The following is a 12,146-nucleotide window of genomic DNA, read 5'->3' as shown; positions in this document are numbered from 1 at the left end:
AGATCCTGGCCTCGAAGCAGAGAATGCCTGCCTGCCCTGCCCATTCCACGCCCCATGGAAACCATGCTTCAAAACTGATTGTCACAGGGCCTTAGCATGACCAGATAGCAAGTGTGAAAAATCGGGACGGGGTGGGGGGTAATAGGAGCCTATATAAGAAAAAGACCCAAAAATCGGGACTGTCCCTATAAAATTGGGACAGCTGGTCAGCCTACAGGGCCTGGCTTCCCATTGTGCCCCTTTTGGTCGGGTGCTTCAAGGACTTCCTGCCTCAGTTTCCCCAAACTCACGCCCGCCATCACTTTGCCGTTGTTTTCAACGGTCAGTCACTCGCCTGCCGTCTCCACCACGTGCTCACCATCCTAGAGGCGCCCCTGTGTGGGAAGACCTGGCATCAGCAGGAACCTGCCTGTAAGGCAGGGGACTCTGGTAGCCTCTCCTAGGGGGCCTCCCTACAGACCCTGCTTCCGGTTCCCATCCTTGCTTTAATGACAGACTAGCTCTTCATAGGGAACACTGTCCCCTTCTCAGCTGCCTCTGCTTAAGCAACATCGATACTGCCTAACTACCTGACGTGAGGACAGGCTTAGTACACAGCGGGGTTTTATTTCATCTTCTCGTACCCCACCCTCATAATCCACCTTCCCCAGCCGCTCCTACGACTGTCCACTCCCCTCCTCAGCCAAGGGGGGAATTTCCACTGTGGGAGGGGGACGCTCTGGGCACTTGAGCAAGGGACGTGGTTACAAGCGTATGAACCCATGGTCTGCAGAGATAGAACGAGGCACAGAGCAGGGACAGAGGGCTAGCCACCATCACTGTGTGCGTGCTGGGAGGGGACACTTGCAAAGACTTCCCAAAGATTGCTGGGAAAGCATTTTATGCTTTAAGTTTCCCCAGCCCTCACCCCGGGGTTTATCCTAAGATTTTAGTCCAAGGGGGGGAGAGGCCCTACCATTTTGTATGGGCTTCTTGGTTCAGACTCTCAGAAGCACCAAATACCCAGGAACTCCCGCTGACGCCAATGGGAGCTGCAGGTGCTCAGCAGCGGAAAAATCAAGACTAAGGTGTCTTGAATTGGGCGTCCCAAAATTAAAGCATCCCAAATTAGCTGCCACTTTGGCCTAATTGTGCAGAGTCTAAGCTTCCCTTTCCATGTTCCTGCAAAGGGAAAACCCGCCGGCCACACGCAAGGTAAGCTAGGAACACGTGTCTTGTCTGATGGGAATGGATCTGCCCCGTCTCCATCTTCCTATCTGCTGTAGCCATCCCTCTGCCTTCTCTACTCTTCATTGCTCTGACTTCATGCTTCAAGCCAGAATCCTGTCTCTTAATAAATGCTGTCCCAGGTAGGGCTCACTGCTCAGGAAAATTCATGCCTGCTAAGCAGCCAGGATGGATTTAGGGAGGGTGGACGCTCAGCTCTTGTCTGTCTCTTTCAGGGCCTTGAGTTGGTGTCAATCGTCTGGAGCAGTCAGTCGGCGGGGAGGTGGGGATGAAAAATCCAACTGGCTGAATGCCGAAGACAATCAGAGGCAGAGAAACTGTGCAGGTCACAGGCTGGATGGGAAAGTCAATGGGCTCTGACAGAGGAATCTAGGGAGTAAATAATAGGGGGTGGGGAAAACAGATGAAATCGGGTGGTGTTATTTAATGCTTTTGAGAAAGAGATTTGGGCTCTACAGAATGTTGAATGTAGCTTCTGACGTGCGGAGGCTTCTATTTATCCACAGGACAGATACAATATGAGCAGCAGCGATGCAAGGTTACTGCCTGCCTCCCCTCCCCCCACCCCAGCTGATAAGTCCCCATGGTCCTTTAAGTCTTTGCTCCTCTCTGAGCTGAGGTTGCCAATCCGGCTAGATATTTAAGTACTTAACTGGCCCCTCCCCACCACAGTAGCTGAGCGCCTCACAGAAGTCCATGAATTTCTCCTCGCAGCCCCCCCGTGAGACAGGGAAGGGTTATTCTCGGGACACCCCATCCTGATCCGCCAACGCACCATGACTGGGGACTGTAGCCTCCCCTTTGTTCAAGGCCTAGGGCTTTCCTAACTGGAGGCATGTCCAGCCCGCTGGTGGAGATGTGACTATCATGAAACGCAGCAAAGAAAAATGTCATTGGAACCTGAGTCCCCAGTTACATTCCTGCCCCTTTATGCCCCTCTGGCTCCGTAGAGGGATCTGAAAGTGGGCATCCACCAACGAATGTAATGCAAGGCTCTTTTACACTGCCAGGAAGGTGTAAAGGGAACTTAGCATCCATGAGACGCAGGCTCAAAAACTAACTTTAAATGGGGGTGGGAGAATAAACATTTTAGACCAGGTTTCCTCCTGAGGCCAGGCTGATGGGGAGAGGAGATTCTCCGTTGCCCTGCACCTTTCGTCATCCCTTGTGCCAGTGCAAAGTGCTACCATAGAAGCATGACATTCACTGTGCATGGGGCCAAATGCATACACCAGGGGCAGGGCGTTGCAGAATTAGGCCTGATGGCTCTATGAGGAAATCAAGATGTTCCCGAGGTGGCAGCTGGGTAATTTTGCCCCAACGCCCCAGCTGGGCCTCGTGTGTCTGTGACGCTGGCAGCACATTTCCCTGCAACTTTCCCATTTGCATCAGGCCAGTGACCGCTGCCCCGCAATGTGTACCTAAGGGACTCTGCTGTTGTCTCGCCTGGCAGCGTTCAGCACAGCGTGCTCCTCAACGTCAGTGCTATTTGCGCTCATAAACTCTCTGTCGACACTATTGACCCAGGCTTGCCCTGTGCTTTCTGGAGACGCTTCTGAGGAAGACGGTGCAAAGAATGGGGTAAGATGCATGCGCTCCCAGAATTCCATGCTTCTAGGGGCGTGGCCAGGAGAATGATTTTTGCAGCAGCATTTGGAACGTATTTAAGAGGAGGACGAGGTTGCTTTTGTCCAAACCAGAAAGAAGGAGCTTGCAGGAGTTGAGAGGTGAGATAATGAGAACCGAGGCAAGAGTGTTGGATGATACTGTTGGATGGGTCATTACACAAAGTAAAACTATTTCCCCATGCTTATTTTCCCCCCTACGGTTCCTCACACCTTCTTGTCAACTGCTGGAAATGGGCCATTTTGATTACCACTACAAAAAGTTTTTTTTCTCTCCTGCTGGTAACAGCTCACCTTAACTGATCATTCTCGTTATAGTGTGTATGGTAACACCCATTGTTTCATGTTCTCTGTGTATATATCTATCTTCCTACTGTATTTTCCACTGCATGCATCTGATGAAGTGGGTTTTAGCCCACAAAATCTTATGCTCAAATAAATTTGTTAGTCTCTAAAGTGCCACAAGTACTCCTGTTCTTTTAACTGTTGTCAATGCTGCCCAGTGGCATGACAGGCTTCTCTAGCCTGGCCCACCATTCTGCCACTTAGCAATTTAACTGGCAGGGATCATTATAAACTGCAGGAGAACGAGCCACAGTCTTTAACCAGGCACTCTATTTATTTACTAGCAGAGCTGCTGACCCAAGGAATGGCATAAAGTACATGTGAGAAATTAATAATTCCTACTGGTTGAGTTTATACCTAATGAAATTATAGTGAGTCTATTGCAATAAAATCATGCATTTGCCTGCCCATGCTGTTCCTATGTAGGGTACATCAGGACCACATGATATGGAGGTAGTAGGTCAACGGTGAGACTATCATACCATACTTTTCTGATGACATATGACTCAACCTTCAACTCCTAAAATAATAAAATTCTAATGGGGGGAAAAAGCAAGCATCTTTATTTGTATATTACATCTAGGGAGAATATTGATTGAGCTCATAGTTCTAATAATAATAGTAAAAGAGGACAGATGGACTCATGATTAAAGAACTGGATTGCGATTCAGGAAACCTGCATTTAATTCCCAGCTCTGCCACAGATTCACTGTGTGACCTTGAGTGAGTCACTCAGGGCTAGATTCTTAAAGCTATTTAGATGCCTAACGATGCAGATGGATGCCCACTGGGCTTTTCAAAAATGGCTAGACACCTAATGTCCAATGGAATTGAAAGTCTCACTAGTGCCTATCTGCATCTTTAGGAATCTGAATACCTTTAAAAATCTGGCCTGCAATCTTTCTGCTCCCCATCTGTAACATAGTGATGGTAACACACACTTTCTGCCATCCTTCCTCTGTCTTAGCTATTTGGACTGTAAATTCTTTGGGGCAAGGACTATCTTGTACTATGCATTTGTGCAGCACCAAACACAACGGGGCCCTGATCTCAGTTGTGGCCTCTGGCTTCCACTGTAAAATGAATAATAATACTTTAAAAATAGCATCCAAGAATCTTACACCACTTTACAGTCATTTATAAAGGAAACCTCATAACAAACCTGTAATGTAGAGAAATATTCCTCATTTTACAGATGGGGAAACTGAGGCACAGAGTTGTGAAGTCACTTGACTCAGGTCACCCAATGAGTCAGTGGCAAAGCCAGGACTAAAACTTGGGTTTCCTGATTCCTCAGCCTCTCTTCTTAACCAGTAAACCAACCCCCTGTCGGAAGCTCATTGCAAAATGCCCTGGTCTTTACTTTGCTGAATTCCAGCGTGAGTAAAACACCTCAAGAGAAGAAGGAATTATTTATTGTTGAGCCTGTTGTTGAGTTTGGCATGATTTATTTTAATACGTGCCATTAAACAACAGAACGGGAGGCTGTGTTTCCAGCACTCATACTGTGGAGTACTAAAGGAAACAATAACAGACCCTGTTATTGTTACTGTGGGACTTCTCCTGCCAATTACGATGAATTATAAGTTTCAGTTAGGGGATATAAAATAATTAGTTTCATAAGGTCGAAGAAAAATTGCTTGCTCTATATGAAGAATCTTCTTTCTTTGGGGTTTTCTGCCAGCACTGTGCGTAATGACTGCCATAAAAATCTATGTATTATGCAGAGTTCATGTAGGAGATGATTTCATTGCTTTTCATGCTCACTGCAGTCTTATCTCAACGGGTGCAAAGAAAGGTCTGCAGGAGCATACGAGACGGTAAATTGGCCCCCCATTCCCTCCATTCTCCTCAGTGACAGAAATTCCGTGCACAAAGGATTATAGATTCACGACTATATATATTTAGTGAAAACTGCCTGAGTCTTGGCATATGAGCTTCAGCTTAACGCAAAAAAAAGAAAAAAAAACTGAAGAAAAATGACTTTTTCCTTGGGTATCTCCAGGTTTTGGAAACTTAATTAGAAAGAACAAATTCACATAGAATGGCCCAGAATGGAAGACATGACACAGTAATACTCTTAGAGTGGCATCGAAAGAGATACTGTAAGAGAGATCAAAAACGGAAGGAGAGGACTGTGGGAAAAATTGTTCTGAGTCTCTTCTATAGCTAGTCAGCTCCTAGGAAACAATGGCCTGGCCTCAGGATCTCTGATTGGCCAATAACAGCTTGTCCTGATGAGGTAATGCTCCTGTCTTGTCTTTCACTGGTTGAGTGTTTCATTCAATATCCTGCGAGGAGCATAGAGTTTTTGTGACTCATTTGGGATTGGAATAATCCTCCTGCATCTGAAGTTTGAATTTGTCTTAGCCAAATGCAGCTCTTGAGAAAAGCCCGTTATTATTTTGTTGTCTAACACACATACAAATAGGTATGCGATCACATAATTAAAGACTGCATCGTAATTCATAAACATAAAGGGGCCAAATTAAGGTGACACTGACTAATTTTGAGTGCTTGAGCTTGCCTTATGAACAATGTTCTTTTAATGTATGGTTTTTGTTGCACAAACTATATCAATATATAGAATAAGCAATAAACAGAGCACTTCCAAACCTCAATAAAGCTTTGGGATTCTGTTTAGAACTGGCTGGGAAAAGGTTTTCATGTCCCATGAACATTTTTGAAAAAAAATTTCCCATCCAGAATTGGGATGAAAAGTCGAAATCCTGAAAATTTTAGTGAACCAAACATCCCCCCAAAAGTTTTGATATGTGTTAAGTGAAACATTTTATTTTGATAAGTCTAACACATTGTGTTTAGATTGCAACATTTATGATGTTTAAAGAGTCTTTTAAATATAATTAGCTTACATTTCAAAATAAAATTCATTTTGAACGGGAAAACTGGAATTTTTCATTTAAAAACTGTCAAAACAAAGCATTTTAACAATTTTGCATTTTTTCCCAAAAAATTTGTGTCAAGAAATTCATCAAAACCAATCCTTTCCCAAGAAAAGTTTCCACTTTGAAAATTCAGCATTTTCCTACAAAAAACAAACAAAGAACCAACCAACCAAACAAGCAAGCAAGCAAACAACACTGTCAAAAATTTCCTAACCATCTCTAGGTCTGTTGACGTTTTAGGTGAAGATTCATGTTAGCTATTTATCCAAACTGGTTTGCCTAGCCATTAAAACAGGAACAATCTTTTCTTCTACTACTACAGGAAACAACAGAAGCTACTCTATTTATTACTGTGCCGAATTCTCCTGCTGGACGTACCTTACAGAACACACTTCTTTTCTTGCAGAAATGTCATGGCAGTGCAAACAATTTGAGAGTGGGAGGGTTAATATAATAATGCTCTGCAAAATGAGAAAAAAAAATCAAATAAAACCTGAAATGGAAATTCTGGCATTCATTCCCAACAGTGCAGTGCCAAAAAAAGATGTTTTAATTACCTATAAGTCTCACAACAGCAAATGAACGTGCCCAAAGCATCTTCACCTCCAGAAATTAAAAATACCCTAATTCATCAGAGCTGGCTTTCTAAGCCTTATATATACACTGTCACAATTCAACAGACTTTGAAGAAATAGAATAGCATACCCCAGCCATGCAGGGTACTTTGTCTGCATGGTCTTTCCCACCCAATAAATGGCAAGATATTTGTATTTAAATGCAAGTCTTTCTCCTTGAGACTGGGCAATATATGGTGAGTAATAATGATGGGTGACTACTGATACTGGGTGATGCCTTCTGTGTGAGACCCCCAGAGCACATTACTAGCTTCATGGTGATTCACCCTGGCCAGATGCCAGCACAAAACGTGGCCATCCCCCATGTTCTACTTAAACCCAGAGAGAGACTTAAGTCCTTCACAGGCCTAGTGCCCATGGATGGATTTCCCACATCAGTGATTCTCACAAGAAGTGGGTGAAAGGTGACATTTTTTCCCGCTGCAAGGAAAGGAAGGAAGGAGGGTCAGTTTCAAGAGACCCAGACTCAATTTCTGGCTTAGCCACACCATGTGCCTTGGTTCCTCATCCATAAAATGGGAATTATACTGTCCTGCCTCCCAACGGGGTAGTGAGGATGAAATCCAGGAATGACTGCCAGCAAGGGGAGCCCCAACCACAACTGTGAGGTGCTCAGATATGATGATGATGATGAGGGGCAGATAAATACATAACACAGCTTTTCCCCTGCCGAAACCTGGAAGCATTAAAGACTTCTGTTGAAACATGAAAGAAAAACTTACCAGAACATTTCAGGGTCCCAGGAAAACTTTGGTTCCATACGCATTCTTTTGGTCTGATCCGTCCATCCAGTTACATTCTCTCAGATTAAGAAACCAATTCAGAGCTGCTGCAACTCACCTGGTCAAGCTTTGGGGAGGCCTCTCCTTGGCACTTTGCACTCTCAGAAATTGCTGTATTGCGAATCCAAGCAAGCTGCGTTGTCTTATGCCTATTAGAAAGTTCATGACAGGAACAGCTACGCTAAATGGACTCTGTCTGGTTTATTAAAGTCCTTCAGCGTCCTGGATAGAATTGAACTGGCACCGCTGTACACCACATGTATGCCTCAGAAAGCTTGGAAAGGCAGGGAGATGCTGGTTCCGAGATGCCCAACCAGCCAGTGCTCCACATCCTATTACCTACACTCAGGTTAGAGTCCTGTTGAAAAGTCTGCAAAGAAGATTCAGTTGCCAGTGAAATTAGCATAACAAAAACCTCAGCATGACCAACCTCAAGTGTTTTGAAATGTATCAGTTTTTCTGGATTTTTTTCCCCCCTGAAATGAAAATCTTGGCAAAATCAACATGAATTCACAAAACGTTTCAATGTCTGCATTTTTCCGGCTGAAACATTTCGCCCAGCTCTAAATATTGCATCTCATCAGCCCGGCACTGGAGAAACCGGTAAATCCTGTGTCTTACATGGCCACTTACGAACAAAACAGTGCCTTGTTTTAATAAACCTACAGAATTTGCTTAGTTGTTGTAATGACCGTGTCCTCTGGGTTGTTTGCAATGGCACAATAAGCTCCTTGTAATGCTATCATTTTAACTAGAGTAATATTCTCCATATAGTTTAGTTGATTAATTTGATGGTATTTTTCTAATCCATTATTGGATGAATATTTTAATCCATTATTCGCCCACGGGGGGAAAGCTTGGATTTTCCTGTTGAGTCCATATCTTGAGGCAGAATTTACAAGAGGGAGTGTGTGGCAGTGTTCTCTTCTCTGACTCAGTTACATACACAAAGCTGGTGGCGGGGGAGAAATCACAATATAACACTCCTGATATATTTGCATCTTTTGTAAATGCAAACTCATTAATGAACAAGCCAAAGGGGTTTTCCAGGAGCTGCACAGTTTCCTATATATCCCCTTTGGCCTCTGGAGTTTCAGAGAGTCATTGGGTTAGAGTCTACTTTGGACATACACAACTATTTGGCCACCAAAAAAGACTAGTATTTTGCCTGCAGCATAACGCAGATGCATAGTATTGCACCTGGAGATAGAAAGAACTGACCAGAGACAGAAAACTATTAATTACTATTTAGATCGGTGATTCTCAAACTTTTGTACTGGTGACCCCTTTCACATAGAAAGTCTCTGAGTGCGACCCCCCCTTATAAATTAAAAACTTTTTAATATATTTAACACCATTATAAATGCTGGAGGCGAAGTGGGGTTTGGGGTGGAGGATGACAGCTCATGACCCCCCCACATAATAACCTCACGACCCCCTGGGGGGTCCCGACCCCCAATTTGAGAACCCCTGATTTAGATGCTTGTAGCACCCACAGCACAGCAGGTGTTTTCCAGACACAGTCGCTGCCCACTAGACACCGAATTTCTAAAGTGGTGATCAGGGATGCGGTGAAAGGGGCCGTATAGTTAGCATGGACCCACTAGTGACACCCCCGAGCCTCCCGAGAGCATAGTGTCCCCTTTACCCATTACAACACTCTATGTACAAAGCTAGAAAGGTCCGTACCATCCCAGCTCATGCTCCGTCCCTTCCTTACAAGTAATGACCCCGGCCTCCTGAAATCTCCAACCCCCACTAGTTTAAATTAACCAAGAGGCAATCTAGGCCCAGTCCCCAAGCCATCCTGCTCTGCATACAGGTCTCTTATACTGAGATGCAGTTCTGGACATACCTTACTGGTGCTGTGCGTTTTTGTGCAGTGTGTGTGTGTGTGTGTCTTCTCTCAGTCACTGCCTCACGCCCGTTGTCATGGAATCTGCTCCTGCAGGATACTGTTGAAGCAAATCGCTTGGTGAGCTACAGAAAAGGATGAGACATTTATGTGAATGAGAACAGATCTGCAGATACGCAAGCTTGGATCAAACTCAGACAGGTTATCACTTAGTTCCTTTGTCCAGATGGAGTGGGTGTCAGCCGCACACAATCAATGGCCTGGCAGTGGGACTGGACCTCCAGAATTTAGGGATAGTGGATTCTTCTCATCCACTTCCTCTGTTTCTGTTTGAAAACCCCCTCCCCATCTCTCCCAAAAAGAGAATTCCGGGCAATGAGGGCTTGATCTCACATCCTCTGAAGTCAAAGGGAAATTCTGTTGGTATTAACGGATCAGCTCCCCTGGCACGGTCCCTCATCTCAATCCAGTGCAATGCAACTTTATTTGTTTATGGCCCCTTACAAGCAAATCTCCACATGATTTAAAGAGTTACACATGGAAGAAGAAGAGTGAGGGGAAGAGGTGCAGGTGAGAGAGAAAACGATGGGTGTTCAGGCTAGGCTGAAATGAAGTGTCGATGTGATGAAGAGAGGAAGGGATGCTGTTCTGCACATCCAGGGCTGCGGAGGGGAAGGCTTTCACTAACATGACAGAATGAAGGAGAGAGAGGAAACCAGTGATAGTGGAATGGAAAGAGCATGGATGTATTATATAAAAGAGAGAGAGCACTATATTGCTATTGATTTTACATGGAAGGCATTCAGATAGTATGGTGATAGGTAGCAGTATGAAACCCTACAATAGATATATAGGTGTGATACAGTCTGGAGCCACTCCACAGAGAGTTTTATAACCCAGGAGGGCTGTTTTGAACTAGATCCATTTAGGTCTGGCATAGCCAGTCAAGGTGTCTGAGGCAGCTATATAGACCCCATCCCATCTCATTAATTTCACCCACCAGCCTGAACCCCCTTTTTCAATTGAAAATGTATTTTTGTTATGAACCTTCCTCCTTTGCCTCAAAGTTTCAGCCATTTAGGAAATAACTAGCTGTGATACGGCTTTGTTTCCTGCCAGGTTAGCATCTCAGCTGCATATTTATTACTGCTTTTGTTTTCTTTTGATTTCAAAGTCTTTGGGCCCTTGACAGAAAAAAACTGCTGCCTTCCTGTTTGGCAGCTGTCTGTATTCTGCCTCCTCAACATGCTGTAATAACTATTTTCATATATTAAAACAAAGGTCTAATAAAATGATTTTTCTTCATCTCTTTTTGTTTCCCTAGACACCTGTTCACCTTCCACTGTTTCATGGTATCAAACCGATTCCTAAGAGGGTTTTGCTGGACCCTGGGGCCTGAGCAACTTTTCATTCTGTAATCATTTTTCAGAAAATGAGACAACAAAATACAGAAAACTGACAAATGGAAATATCACTAATACCATCATGGCCACAGAGGAAAGGGTAATAAAGAGAAATCTGACCGTGAAATTTTCTGTTATGAGTCTGCTGAAGTTCTTTGTTTCATGAGTGTTATGGCCCAGATCCTCAGCTAGTGTAATGTGATGTAGCTCCCCAGAAGTAGACAGAGAAATGCCAATCTACACTAGCGGTGGATCTGGCTCTCTGACTTTTAAGATGTGTTTTTCTGCATGTTATATTTTGCATTTAAAAAGCAAATGCAGTGGGGGAGTGGAAAGGAGGGGTCAGTCTTGCTTTCTTTGCACAAACAAAAAATGATTTGTGGATTTGTTTAATTATAGGAAGGGCTTTGTCAACATTAGGGAGAAAATAATAATCTAATTTAATGGTAATGGCCAACTTTACTAGCATTAAAAGCCAGAGTGTTGGACATTAAATGTATATCTAGCACTGCAGACCAAAGTGTGTGGGGCTTTTTTGAAAGTCACATTATCTTATTTGCAGGTGTAAAAGCTATTGACAAGGGGGGTAAAAACAGCGATGTTAAAATGGTGTTACCAGGGCTTAAATTCAGCTGGAGCTGTCCAGAGCAGAGCTCTGGTAAATATTTTCAACCCCCCTGGAGTTTTTATAGCATGGAGGGGGCCATTGGGGGGCTTTGGGAAATACTCTATGAGAATTTAAGCCCTGGATGATACCTGCTAGAAATGTCACATCCCTTTCAGCATGAGGGGTGCAATCTTGCAAGCCCACATTAAGAAGTCAGGGGGAGTTTTGCATGTCCGGATCTTTTAGGATCAGAGCCTTAAGCCATGATTCAGCAGAGGACACGCTTAAAGTTAAACATGCCTCAATGCTTTGGAACCATTCAGCAAAGCATTTAAGCAGGCATTTAAGTCCCGTTAAAATAACGCTCAAGTTCTCTGCTCAATAGAGCTGGACTTGAGCATGTGCTTACAGTTAAGTATGTGCTTCAGTGTTTTGATGAATCGAGGCTCTAAAGACAAATGAACCTTGTGTCGGATAGGGATGGTCGTTATTTATTTATTATCTGTTTAAAAGTTATTGATTCAAATAGGACTGTGACTCACCAATGTACCAGAAGTAGATAGATAGATAGATAGATAGATAGATAGAGGGGGTTGATGGGGATAGATAGATAGATAGAGGGGGTGGATGGAGATAGATAGAGAGATAGATAGATAGATAGAGGGGGTGGATGGGGATAGATAGATAGATAGATAGATAGATGGGGTGGATGGGGATAGATAGAGAGATAGATGGGGTGGTTGGAGATAGATAGATAGATA

This window comes from Terrapene carolina, unplaced genomic scaffold, assembly GCF_002925995.2.
Source record: "Terrapene carolina triunguis isolate 2854851 unplaced genomic scaffold, T_m_triunguis-2.0 Scaffold236, whole genome shotgun sequence".
In the NCBI taxonomy this organism is placed as follows: Eukaryota; Metazoa; Chordata; order Testudines; family Emydidae; genus Terrapene; species Terrapene triunguis.
This window is presented reverse-complemented; position numbering follows the sequence as displayed.